Raw genomic sequence first — 14,281 nt, 5'->3', positions numbered from 1 at the left:
TGAGCCGGGCGGGCTCTGCAGGGTCCGTGGGCGCAGCCGGCCGTGCCGGGTCCCGCGTGCCCGGCAGAGGGCACAGGCTCCGCGCTGCAGCGCTTGGCTCTGCCCGCGGCTAGGTGCTCGAACGGAGGTTTGGGTTGTCTCCCGGTTTCTCCCCTTACCATGGTTCCGCGCGTGGCCGGTGCTCCGGCGGCGTGCCCTGCCCTGCCCTGCCCTGCCCTGCGCGTGGAAACGGCGGCGTGCCCTGCCCTGCCCTGCCCTGCCCTGCCGGCCTGCGTGTGGAAACGGCGGCGTGCCCTGCCCTGCCCTGCCCTGCCCTGCCCTGCCCTGCCCTGCCCTGGCCTGCGTGTGGAAACGGCGGCCTGCCCTGCCCTGCCCTGCCCTGCCCTGCCCTGCCCTGGCCTGCCGGCCTGCGTGTGGAAACGGCGGCGTGCCCTGCCCTGCCCTGCCCTGCCCTGCCCTGGCCTGCCGGCCTGCGTGTGGAAACGGCGGTGTGCCCTGCCCTGCCCTGCCCTGCCCTGGCCTGGCCTGCCCTGCCCTGCCCTGGCCTGCCGGCCTGCGTGTGGAAACGGCGGCGTGCCCTGCCCTGCCCTGCCCTGCCCTGCCCTGGCCTGCCGGCCTGCGTGTGGAAACGGCGGCGTGCCCTGCCCTGCCCTGCCCTGCCCTGCCCTGCCCTGCCCTGCCCTGCCCTGCCCTGCCCTGCCGGCCTGCGTGTGGAAACGGCGGCGTGCCCTGCCCTGCCCTGGCCTGGCCTGCGTGTGGAAACGGCGGTGTGCCCTGCCCTGCCCTGCCCTGCCCTGGCCTGGCCTGCCCTGCCCTGCCCTGGCCTGCCGGCCTGCGTGTGGAAACGGCGGCGTGCCCTGCCCTGCCCTGCCCTGGCCTGCCGGCCTGCGTGTGGAAACGGCGGCGTGCCCTGCCCTGCCCTGGCCTGGCCTGCGTGTGGAAACGGCGGCGTGCCCTGCCCTGCCCTGCCCTGCCCTGCCCTGGCCTGCCCTGGCCTGCCCTGCCCTGGCCTGCCGGCCTGCGTGTGGAAACGGCGGCGTGCCCTGCCCTGGCCTGGCCTGGCCTGCGTGTGGAAACGGCGGCCTGCCCTGCCCTGCCCTGCCCTGGCCTGCCGGCCTGCGTGTGGAAACGGCGGCCTGCCCTGCCCTGCCCTGCCCTGCCCTGCCCTGCCCTGCCCTGGCCTGCCCTGCCCTGGCCTGCCGGCCTGCGTGTGGAAACGGCGGCGTGCCCTGCCCTGGCCTGGCCTGGCCTGCGTGTGGAAACGGCGGCCTGCCCTGCCCTGCCCTGCCCTGGCCTGCCGGCCTGCGTGTGGAAACGGCGGCCTGCCCTGCCCTGCCCTGCCGGCCTGCGTGTGGAAACGGCGGCGTGCCTTTCCGGCCTGCGTGTGGAAACGGCGGCGTGCCCTGCCCTGGCCTGCCGGCCTGCGTGTAGAAACAGCAGCGTTGTGGACCCTTTGTGACCGGTACCTCACAAGGAGGCGGTGTCAATGGCACAGCCAGGAGGAGCTGCGTGGAGTGGGCAGCAGGGACTGGTGGTGTCACAAGCACGGGAGGCAGGAGAGCGGAGACCAGGCTCCGGGCCTTGAGGCCTGCGGGCCAGCTGACTGGCTCAGCACAAAGCCTCTGTGTGGGCACCGCCTTCACCCGCCAGGTGTGTCCCACCTGGTCGTGGGCACTCGGTTGTGTAAGGTGTCTGTGAGTGGGACGTGCTGGCAGCTGCGTCCCGAGCCACGTCACAGGGTCCTGAGGCCCTGGCCTGCTTGAGGCCCTCAGCAGGTATGCCTGAGTCTGGTGGAATGTGCTCAGGCTACACTGAGCCTTGCACCGCTGTGAGGGTGAGGCCCAGGTCCCAGTGCTCATAAGGCCTGCCCTGGAGACCAGCCACTCTGGCCCAGCCCTTTGTTGAGCCACACCAGGACGGGGTGCTTGGTGGGCCTGCCCGCCTGGAGGGAGTGGTGTGAGGATGGCCACAGCATCTCCATACAAGCCGTGACTTTGCTGGGGGTAAGTGGGTGGAGGTGGTCCTCCAGGGACAGGTCTGTAGACAGAACTCCATGTGCATTTCTCAGGATTCTCTACCACTTTCTGCACTGAGGCCGGGAAGACAACCAGAGCTTGAGACTTTGGGGGGCCCGCATCTGCAGCAGGAGACATCCCGACTCAGCTTTTGGTCACCCTCTCTGTTGTGGTGTGGCACTAGGGAGCAAGGGCTGTGCTCAGGCGTGGGCATCAGCAGAGGGCTTGGCTTCAGCACAGCAAAGGTAGGACTCATGACACTAAGACCACTTAACTGTCCTCATGAGGTCTGGAGACTCAAGCCTGGAGCCTCAAGGCTCTGTCACTGCAGCTATGGCCAGACCACCCCCAGCCCTGACAGCCCACTTCCTCCAAGACAGAGGCCAAGTCACCAGGGCTGGTGCCCAGAGCTACATGGGCTGGGCTGAGACATCCCTTGTGACCAGGTCCTGGCTTCACTCAGGTCTGGCCCTGAGAAATTCTGAGGAGATAATACCTCCATGGTTAAATTTCATTTTTAAAAACGTCTGAAGTGAGGGCAATGTGGCTCCAGGCTCCTGGAGTCAGGGAAGCAGCCCACCTTCAGGGCAGAGGCCTTGTGTCCCCAGAAGCACACTCATGACAACTGCATTAAAGACCCTCACGTTTCACCAAAAGAGGACCCTTCGGGCCCTGAAGCAACAAGGACCATCACATAGATAACAGCAGGGAAGCAAGACAGGATGCAAAGGCTAGTCTGGAATCTCCACATGGCCCTCAGCCATGCTCTGCTTCAAGCTGGCTGTGAGCCCAGGCTGGTGAGCAGGGCCTGTCAGGTAACCCTCCCCCACCTCCCCCACCAGTGTCCCACTCACCACCAGGCCATGCCGGGCAGAGGTGGTCAGATGGGACACCTGCGGGTAGGGGCATCACCTGCAGGCAGGAGCCGCAGGTGAGGTCGTGCCCCTGGCCCCGGTGCACTGGCCCCTCAACAGCACAACTCCCATCAGGACCAATGTCACAGCCAGCTTCTCTGTATCAAACCTCATTTGCCACCGAATATAAAGCATTGGACGAATCTCCCTGCTTCCAGGTATCATAGGCTCATCACCAAGTCGCACTAAGTGGGAAATGGGAGCTTTTTTTTTTTTTTAAATCAGTCATGGGGCTTCAACTTAGGGCCTGGGAACTGTCCCTGAGCTCTTTTTGCTCAAGACTAGTGTACTGCTTCTTTGAGCCACAGCTCCATTTCTGGTTTTGGAGTGGCTCATTGGAGATAAGAGCCCCACAGGGACTTTTCTGCCCTGGCTGGCTTCAAGCTGAGATCCTCAGATCTCAGCCTCCTGAGTAGCTAGGATTCCAGGTGTGAGCCGCAGCCCCAGCATGGGAGCTTTTTTGACCAGCTCCCAAGGTGAAGCAGTTAGGCATTTAGGTATTCACAGAGGGTAGAGGTTTGGGAAGTAGGGCCACAGCAACCTCACACCCATCCCACCCTGGGCCTAGGCTGGCTCAGCAGCATTCTGTCTTCCCTGCCACTGCTCAGGTCCTCGGGTGCGGCCCAAGGTCACCTGGTTAGTAGAGGTGTCCCCTCCCACCTTCAGGTCCTGAGGTCTCCCCCTTGTGCCCCGCCCCCTTTGTCCCCTCCACCCCACTGTCCACAGGATCTGTCCGCATCCACACTGGATGGGGATTTGAGACGCATTGAGAGACAAATAGGAGGAAGGTCACTGTGGTGTGTCGTGCGGTTCGGTAGGATATTGTAACCAACAGACAAGGGACTGTGGTTGGCTGCTCTGGAGGTGCAGGTTGCTGACTACCCGCTCTCTTTTCTGAGCCTCCCACTGCCCATCACTGTGCAGGAAGACAGAGCCATGCCAGCCCTGGGTCCAGGAGCCACTGCCTGGCTGGAGTGCCTTGGTGTTCTCCCCCAGCAATGAGGTCAGTATGACTCAGGAGCCAGGAGGCAGCGCTGGGTACACACACCTAAGGGCAGCCCGTGTGCTTCGTGTGTGCACCTGGTCTCAGGCAGGTCCTGGCTAGGGGCCCACCGTTCACCTCAGAATGCAAATGGTTTACTTTGATGTTCAGTAGAATCACAGGCCTTGTGCCGGCGAACTTGGGGGCCAGTCAGGAGTGGAGTTCACTGCATCTGCACACGGAGGCAAAGCCATCCTTCCAAGGGCTTTCCAACTAGCCCTGCCCCACGGCTGTCTTCTCTCATGACTCTCACTGGGACAGAACGACCTTGAGGACTGAATGACTCAAAGACCATTCAGAATCCCAAAGGACATAACAGCCTTTGAGAGGAAAGTGAGTGCCTGCAGCTCAGCCATTCCTGTCGATCAGACTTCAGCCTCGCATTTCCCTTGAGAGGCAGCAGTCCAGGGAACATGAAGAATGAATTTACTTTCCAGTTTTACTCGGTTCCCTCCGTCCTCAGTGCTGCTCCCTGGCTCCGGGTGTCCCTCGCTTCCCAATGCCGTTTGCTCTTCTAGCTGGGGTTGTAGCATCAGCCCCTGTGGGGTCCCTGGGGGACCTAGGAATCTCACGGCCCACCTTCTCACACTGTCATTCTTGTTGCTGAGGTAAAGTCACAGGACTTTTTACCTCGTCTGACTCCAGTGGGTTGATCTAGGCAGGGACAAGAGGCCCTCCCCTGTCAGAGGCATTGCCGGGCATGGGACCCCTGTAGATAATTCCCACCAGTCCTCAGCCACCTGCCCATCCATCTGTCCATCCACCCATCCGCTCATCCATCCGTCTCTTTCTTCATCTAGCCATCTACATCCATGCTGTCCATCCATCCACCATTCCACACATCCTTTCATTCGCTCACCCATCTACCAATCTGTGAATCTGTGGATCCATCTTTACACCCATTCATCCATCCCCCCCCCCACCCATCACTGTTGATTTATTTATTTGATGAATAATCTGCTGAGTACCTACATTTCAGTAGGGAGAGGCTAACAGTGATTTTGCCAGCAGATCAAAACCATAATTTCAGATAGCAGCAAGTGCTAACAACAACCACAACCACAACAAAAACACCAAGAATGTCTGGTGCCAGTGGCTCACACCTATAATCCTAGCTACTCAGGCAGCTGAGATCTGAGGGTCATGGTTCAAAGCCAACTCAGCAGGAAAGTCTACTCTCATCTACAATTAACCATCAAAAAGCTAGGAATGGAGCTGTGGTTCAAATGAGAGTGCACTAGCCTTGAGCAAAAGAGCTCAGGGACAATGCCCTAGGCTCTGAGTCTCAGTTCAATCCTCAGGACTGGCACAGAAAGAAAATGGGGGGAGAGAGAAAGAGAGAGTGAGAGAGAAATTGAGAGAGAAAGGGAAGGTGGGAGGGAGATCAAGAGCAATGTTATGAAGAGTATGGTCACACTGGGGGTTGCGCATCTTCAAAAAGCAGGTGATAGCTGGGCACTGATGGCTCATGCCTGTCATCCTAGCTACTCAGGAGGCTGAGATCTGAGGATCGTGGTTCAAAGCCAGCCCAGGCAGGAGTCTGTGAGACTCTTACCTCCAATTAATCATCAGAAAACTGGAAATGGTGCTATGGCTCAAAGTGGTAGAGAACTAGCCTTGAGCTGAAGAGCTCAGAGACAGCACCCAGGCCCAGAGTTCAAGACCCATGACTGACAAATGAAAGAAAAAAAAAGAGTAGGTGATACATAGGACATTTCCTTATGAGGAACACTTTTCACAACAGTTTTCTTTTGAGAAATCTCCTGAAGCTTGTTCTACCCAGAGAATGGAATGAGTAAGAAGCCACTTTGGAGAAAGGATGCTTTTTTGGGTCAAACTTCAGATCTGCAGCTGATGGAGGTAGATACCAGGACAGCCAAGAAGCTGGATATGGAACTAGCTAATGGTCAATCCAGTCTGTTAGAATGGAGGGGAAACTGAGGCAGGCAGAACAATATGATTCCTTATAGTTCAAATAGTAAGAGAAAATGAGCCAAACTACAACAGTGTCACATACTCTGCATATGATATGAAAATAGAAATCCAAGATACTGGCTATTGCTTCAGATTTATTATGGCATTCAAAATTTAATGTCCTTAGAAAAGTGTGTACCTCTGAGAGAAATGGAAACACTGCCTCAGAGCCCTGCTTCTGTGTGACTGCTGTTGTGTCCAGATGGGAGGGGCAGTAGCTACGTGCATTACTTTCAGTAAACTTAAACACCATCTTCATTTGTATGGCTTTTCGGAATCTTATTAGTACCAGCCAGAGAATTATTATGTGGACTTGCCTTCACAGTTTGTTATTTCTTTTGGAAATATAACTCTAGTTTTATGGGGCAAGTCAGTAGAAAGGAATATATCACAGCAAACCAGTACATAGGCAGCGTTTCAGAACACATCTGTTTTTCATGTCTGTGGGTGTGTACCCCTTCTTGGGCACAAACGTATGCAGGGGCCTTCAACACCAGATGGTATCCCTCCAAAGAGCTCCCTGTGATGAATTTATGCAAGAAAGACATAAAACTATTCATCTCCTTCTTTATTGTCTGTGAAGAGGAATGAAAGGGGAAAACCAATAAAAATGCAATTGCATCTGCTATTGAAATACTTCACAAACATGTTGAGAGTTGAGAACAGATTTTTTTTTGTGTGTAACATAAGATCAATGATACAAATGTTTATTCAGAATCAAAGACTATCCAGTAATCCTTCCTGCTCCTGATTATTACCAGTTTTCAAGCAGGTTCTATTTTGTGAGTCACTTGATTATCTCAACACATTTCTCTTTTTTATTAGGGTTGGATGCCAACTGGGTCACCTGCCAACAGAAGCAGGCCCATGTGGATCTTGAAGGCTTTGAGGTTTGGACAGCTTCTCCAGACACCGCTGGTCCTGCTTATATCAGGTTCCCAGACACCCTGGGAACGGTACCAGCCCAGGGAGCTCTGAGGCTCATCCAGGGGACACAGCGGGTCAGGACGGCCAGCACAGCCATCCCAAGGACACGTCAGGGACCCAGAAAGAAAGAAAGTGTCTTCTAGAAGCTGCTCTGCCCTCCACCATCTCTGGGATGGCAGGTGAAACAAAAGCTGATGTTCAAAGGGTTCTGCACGAAGACGTCCGTTTCCTCCTAAGGTCCTGGCCAGCCTTTGTGCCCGAGCCTGTGCAGGTCACACTCCTGGCCCTCTTCCGGCTTGTCTTCCCTCACCCACTCACTTCTGACTCATGGCTTTGAGCTTTTCCCTCTGACTTTGTTTTTCCTATGCGGGTCCCGGCACAGTGGGATGGGGCTTTGCATCGTTGGCAGTTTTGGAGGCAAAGCTCTGACCCCCACAGACTCCAGCCCATGTCCCTGACCTCACAGAGGCCATGCTGTATCCACAGGTGGCTTCTGCCATTTGGGGAATATCTGGCCCTTCTCTTAGAAGCACAGGGTCTTGGGTCCCCTCATACTTCCCTACTCACTGAGTCCAGCTGAGGTTGCTCTCAAGCCCCTGAGACCACTCCTTGGGTGACTTCCCTGCCCAGTGGTCCACAAACTCCCAAATAGCAGGGGATGCTGATCCGGGTCCCATCCACAGTGGAGTGCCCTGGCCCTGGGTGCCGCCTGCCAGCCATGAGCACTGCTGCTCCTTCAAGTCTCAGCCATGCCCCCTCCTGCCCGCTTCCTCTCCTGTAGAGAGCTGCGAGAGGCCGCACCTGGAAGATGGCGCCGGCTTCCGCCCTCCGCCTTCCCGATGGCGAGTGCTCTCTGTGGTAAACAACTCCTTATATGGCTAAGGCAAAGAATCTGGCTTGCTTCCGCGCACCTGAACCTATTGGTGGATCCCACGTGGCGTATCAGGGTTGGCTACCCAGCGGGTACTTAAGGCTGTGGGGAATTTTCCCCCGGGTTGGGGTCAGAAGATTACTCAAAGGTCCTGAATAAACTGCAGAGAGAAGAGCTCGGTGTCGCGTCTTCCTTGCTGGTCGAGGTGGTCGTGACACTCTCCTAGTGTAAAACCTAACAGATCTTCACCTTCTGCCCTTCATGTGTAAAGAGAGAGTTCTATTTCAGAAATCCCATATCCTTTGTCTTGTGTGTGTGTGTGTGTGTGTGTGTGTGTGCGCGCGCGCGCGCGCGTGCGCCCCCAGTTCTGGAGCTTGAAATCAGAGCCTGGGATGCTGTCCTTGAGATTTTTGTTGTTGTTGTGTCCTTTTGGCTTAAGGCTAGCCCTCTACCACTTGAGCCACAGCTCTACTTCCATTGTTCATTGGAGATAAGATTCTCATGGACTTTCCTGCCTAGGCTGGTCTTGAACTGTGATTCTCACATCTCAGCCTCCTGCTAGCTAAGATTATAGCCAGCAACATCCAGCTCCATTCCTTTTAAATCAAAGATAACAAACACTGAGTAAAACGTGTACGTGTTATTTATAGATACATTCACGAACAGCCACTGCAGCCTGGCTGTAGAGCGTCACCCTGTCGCAAGCACCCTCCGCAAGTTCACAGATTGCAGAAATGGCTTATCACATTCTAATGCTCTAGCAAAAACCCTGCTGGGACTTTGAATGAAGTTGCATTGAGCCCACAGATCAACCAGACTGGAAGATGGCAGACATCATTCCAGAAGCAAGAATCCCCAGAGTATGGCAGGCTCTCCATTCATTCAGGAATCTTCAGTGTCTTCTAGTAAAGTTCTTTCACCATTCCCCACAAAAGTCTCAGACATCCTTTGTTCTACTCATTCCTTGGAGCTTGGTATTTTCTGATGTAATGGTGTCATCTTTTAAAATAAATCTTGACTTCCTCCTTGTTGTTGATATTTAGAAAATACAATTGACCCCTGAATGTTCTGTGTAACAAGCACACCAATTCTCCACTCTGGTGGCAGCTCTTTGCATTCCTGGTCTTCTGTGGAGGATCCCAGGCCCACAGAGCACCCTGTCCAGCACTGCTACCCCATCCCCATGACTCACACCCATAAATACTTTCAACACCTTTAACTCCACACAGACACTTCCCTGGCAGCTCAGCAGATGTCACCATGTCGGCGCAGGGCACCGGCTCAGGGAAGGTGCCCACAGTGGCACCTCCCAGGAGTGGGGACACTAGGCAGCCTTCAGCCTGGTGATGGCCCCGGGCCCAGGGACCCTGGCTGTTGAGGGCGGAGCAAGGCCCCATGGCTCAGGGCCGAGACCCTGGTGTGTCATGCTCTAGTCCCGGGTTCTTCCACTGCCAGGCGCCAAGGTGGACATCGGTGACACTGCACCCTACCGAGGAGGAGAGGGCAGGTCCTCAGAGCCCCCTCAGCCTGGGCTCACAGCATCAGCTGGACACCACTTCGGTGCCCCTTGCTGAGCAGTTGCTGAGCAAACCACAAAGGAAGGAGCCAGCTCAGGGAAGGCCGTGTCCCCGCAGGGTGAGCTTCCTGGGCCCTGTGGGAGCCCCTGGCTGCAGTCCCACTTCAGTCTGAGCCTCATGGGGGTGTGCATGGTCCTTTCAGCTCCAGGATGCAGATGCTGCTGGTCCTGGACCAGGATAGGGGACTGAGTGCTGTCTGCATGGCTTCCTGGTTTTCAGCTCCACGTCTTCCCAGTGGTGGAGTCCTCCAGGAGCTGGTGACATTTCAAGGATGTGGGCTGGCATGCTTCAGCCTGGCCAAGACCCAGGGCCACTGCCTGTGCCGGTCCTCTGGTGGACAGGAAGCCCCCCCCCCGCCCCAGGCTGCTGACCAATGCCGCCTGGACCTCACAGAGCACTCCTTCCCACTCTGGTCAATCGTACTTGTTCCCAGAGCCTTCTGTCTTTTGTTAATTTCACGTTATCATCTGCACAGTGAGCCACCTGGACTTGGCTGGTGTAACGGGGTGGGACAGATCCTACCTTTCCTTTAGGTCACCAGAAGTCCTTCACTGAAGAAGCCCCTTTTCCATTCAGGCTGCTCCTGGATATGGGGACACGGGCGTGCTGAGTCCCGGAACGCAGGTGGCAGCTCATCCAGCCAAGGGTCTTGGATTGCTGCGCCACTTCCTCCCACGGGCCTCCCCTCCCCTCGCCCACTTCCTCCCACGGGCCTCCCCTCCCCTCACCCACTTCCTCCCACGGGCCTCTCCTCCCCTCACCCACTTCCTCCCACGGGCCTCCCCTCCCCTCACCCACTTCCTCCCACGGGCCTCCCCTCCCCTCACCCACTTCCTCCCACGGGCCTCCCCTCCCCTCGCCCACTTCCTCCCACGGGCCTCCCCTCCCCTCGCCCACTTCCTCCCACGGGCCTCTCCTCCCCTCGCCCACTTCCTCCCACGGGCCTCCCCTCCCCTCGCCCACTTCCTCCCACGGGCCTCCCCTCGCCCACTTCCTCCCACGGGCCTCTCCTCCCCTCACCCACTTCCTCCCACGGGCCTCCCCTCCCCTCACCCACTTCCTCCCACAGGCCTCCCCTCCCCTCACCCACTTCCTCCCACAGTCTCCCCCTCCCCTCACCCACTTCCTCCCACAGTCTCCCCCTCCCCTCACCCACTTCCTCCCACGGGCCTCCCCTCCCCTCGCCCACTTCCTCCCACGGGCCTCCCCTCCCCTCGCCCACTTCCTCCCACGGGCCTCTCCTCCCCTCGCCCACTTCCTCCCACGGGCCTCCCCTCCCCTCGCCCACTTCCTCCCACGGGCCTCCCCTCGCCCACTTCCTCCCACGGGCCTCTCCTCCCCTCACCCACTTCCTCCCACGGGCCTCCCCTCCCCTCACCCACTTCCTCCCACGGGCCTCCCCTCCCCTGCGCCCACTTCCTCCCACAGGCCTCCCCTCGCCCACTTCCTCCCACGGGCCTCCCCTCCCTGCGCCCACTTCCTCCCACGGGCCTCCCCTCCCCTCACCCACTTCCTCCCACGGGCCTCTCCTCCCCTCACCCACTTCCTCCCACGGGCCTCCCCTCCCCTCACCCACTTCCTCCCACGGGCCTCCCCTCCCCTCGCCCACTTCCTCCCACGGGCCTCCCCTCCCCTCACCCACTTCCTCCCACGGGCCTCCCCTCCCCTCGCCCACTTCCTCCCACGGGCCTCTCCTCCCCTCACCCACTTCCTCCCACAGGCCTCCCCTCCCCTCGCCCACTTCCTCCCACGGGCCTCCCCTCCCTGCGCCCACTTCCTCCCACGGGCCTCCCCTCGCCCACTTCCTCCCACGGGCCTCCCCTCCCCTCACCCACTTCCTCCCACAGGCCTCCCCTCCCCTCGCCCACTTCCTCCCACGGGCCTCCCCTCGCCCACTTCCTCCCACGGGCCTCCCCTCGCCCACTTCCTCCCACGGGCCTCCCCTTGCCCACTTCCTCCCACGGGCCTCCCCTCCCCTGCGCCCACTTCCTCCCACGGGCCTCCCCTCCCGGTGCCCACTTCCTTCCACAATCTCTGTATTCTTAAGTGTCTGACAATCTGTTCTATTGATCTATCAGCCGTTGTCCCAGTACAACGCCCTTTTAATAATGACGACGTTTTGTATTACACCTTAATATTTGGTCATTAAAACTGTTTCTAAATACTATTTTCTACCTATTTGCCAAGAGGTTTTCGGCACGCATAGTGGCTCATGTCTGTAATCCCAGCACTCAGGAGGCTGAGGTAGGAGGATCCAAAGTCCAAGGACAATCTGGGTTCATAGTGAGACCTGTCTCCAAAACAAACCAACCCCCAATCCCACAGTCTTACTAAACCTCTCCTTTTTATTTCCCTAGGTAATATCATCGTTTTGCTAAAATTTCTCTTCTAAATATAAAGGGGAAATGACAACTCACATTATACACTTCTTTGTGAAAACAGAGTTTATTTATTGGGAAAGGAAACATGGTAGACCCTCAAGATGCTCCGCTGAGGGCCCTGAAAATACTTCTTACATAAAACATTCCCAGCCAGGCCCAGAAGCTCAGGTCTGTAATCCTAGCTGAGATCTGAGGATCACAGGTCAAAGCCAGCTGGGGCAGGAAAGTCTGCAAGACTCTCCTCCAGTGAACCACCAAAAAGTGCCACAAGTGGTGGTCTGGCTCAAGTGGTTGAGCACTAGCTTTGAAAAAAGATAAAAGAAAAGAACAGACCTTAGGGACAGTGCTCAGATCCTGAGTGCAAGTCCCAGGACAAACACAAAAACAAAACAAAACAACACAAACACACACACACACACACACACACACACACAGACCCACTACAACCAAACAAACCAGGGGACTGAAAAAATGTGACATATGAGACAAGGGATACAAATGACACAAAACACAAAACTGCAGCCCGGCCCGCACCCAGGGGCTTCCTCAATCAGGCTGGGGCATGAGCGTCTGCACTTGGTTTGGGGGCCGTGGAGTACATGCGGCCTGCTCTGCAAATGCCAGGGAATGAGACATGTGCTCTCGGCACTGAGGCTGAGAACTGGGAGGGCTGGCGCCCACACAGACATGCGCCCACTCAGACAGGTGCACACACGGACAGGTGCTCACTCGGACAGGCGCACACTCGGACAGGCGCCCACTCGGACAGTCGCCCACTCGGACAGACACACACATGAACAGGCACACACACAAACAGGCACACACGGACAGGTGCACACTCGGACAGGCGCCCACACAGACAGGCACACACACAGACAGGCGCACACACTGACAAGTGCCCAGACAGTCGCCCACTTGGACAGACACACACACGAACAGGCACACACAGACAGGCACACACACGGACAGGCACACATGGACAGGCACCCAGACAGGCGCACACACGGACAGGCGCCCACTCGGACAGGCGCCCACTCGAACAGGCACACACATGGTCAGGTGCACACACGGACAGATACTCACTCGGACAGCTGCACACTCAGACAGGCGCCCACACGGACAGGCGCCCACACGGACAGGTGCCCACTCAGGTGTCCACACAGACAGACACACACACGGACAGGCGAGCACACACAGACAGGTGCCCAGTCGCCCACTCAGACAGACAGACAGACACACTAACAGGGACACACACGAACAGGCACACATGGACAGGTGCACACACGGACAGGCGCCCACTCAGACAGGCACACACACAGACAGGTGCACACACGAACAGGCGCACACACAGACAGGCGCCAACTCAGACAAGGGCACACACAGACAGACACACAAATGAACAGGCGCTCACACAGACAGGCGCACACACGAACAGGTGCACAGACGAACAGGCGCACACACAGACAGGCGCACAGACGAACAGGCGCACACACAGACAGGTGCACACTCAGTCAAGCGCCCACTCAGACAGACACACACATGAACAGGCGCTCACACAGACAGGCGCACACACGAACAGGCGCACAGACTAACAGGCGCACACACAGACAGGTGCACACTCAGACAAGTGCCCACTCAGACAGACACACACATGAACAGGCGCACACACAGACAGGCGCACACACGGACAGGCGCCCACACAGACAGGCACACACACGAACAGGCACACACACAGACAGGCACACACACGGACAGGCGCCCACACAGACAGGCGCCCACACAGACAGGCGCCCACACAGGCGCCCAGCCCACTCAGACAGGCACACACACAGACAGGCGCCCATTCAGACAGGCGCCCAGCCCACTCAGACAGGCACACACACGGACAGGCGCCCAAACAGACAGGCGCACACTCGGACAGGCGCCCACACAGACAGGCGCCCAATTGGACAGGCACACACATGAACAGGCGCCCACACAGACAGGCGCACACACGGACAGGCGCACTCAGACAGGCGCCCAGCCCACACAGACAGGCACAGACACGGACAGGCGCCCATTCAGACAGGCGCCCAGCCCACACAGACAGGCACACACACGGACAGGCGCCCACACAGACAGGCGCCCACTCGGACAGGCGCCCACTCAGACAGGCACACACACGGACAGGCGCACACACAGACAGGCGCCCACTCAGACAGGCGCCCACAGACAGGCGCCCACTCGGACAGGCGCCCACTTGGACAGGCACACACACGAACAGGCGCACACACAGACAGGCGCCCACTCGGACAAGCGCCCACTCAGACAGACACACACATGAACAGGCGCCCACACAGACAGGCACCCACTCGGACAGGTGCCCACTCAGACAGGCGCCCACTCAGACAGGCGCCCAGCCCACTCATACAGGCACACACATGGACAGGCACCCACACAGACAGGCGCCCACTCGGACAGGCACACACACGAACAGGTGCACACACAAACAGGCGCACACACAGACAGGTGCCCACTCGGACAAGCGCCCACTCAGACAGACACACACATGAACAGGCGCCCACACAGACAGGCACACAC

Source organism: Dipodomys spectabilis, unplaced genomic scaffold (assembly GCF_019054845.1).
Source record: "Dipodomys spectabilis isolate Male_0828 unplaced genomic scaffold, ASM1905484v1 ptg000208l, whole genome shotgun sequence".
NCBI lineage: Eukaryota > Metazoa > Chordata > Mammalia > Rodentia > Heteromyidae > Dipodomys > Dipodomys spectabilis.
Note: the sequence above shows the minus strand (reverse complement) of the source record.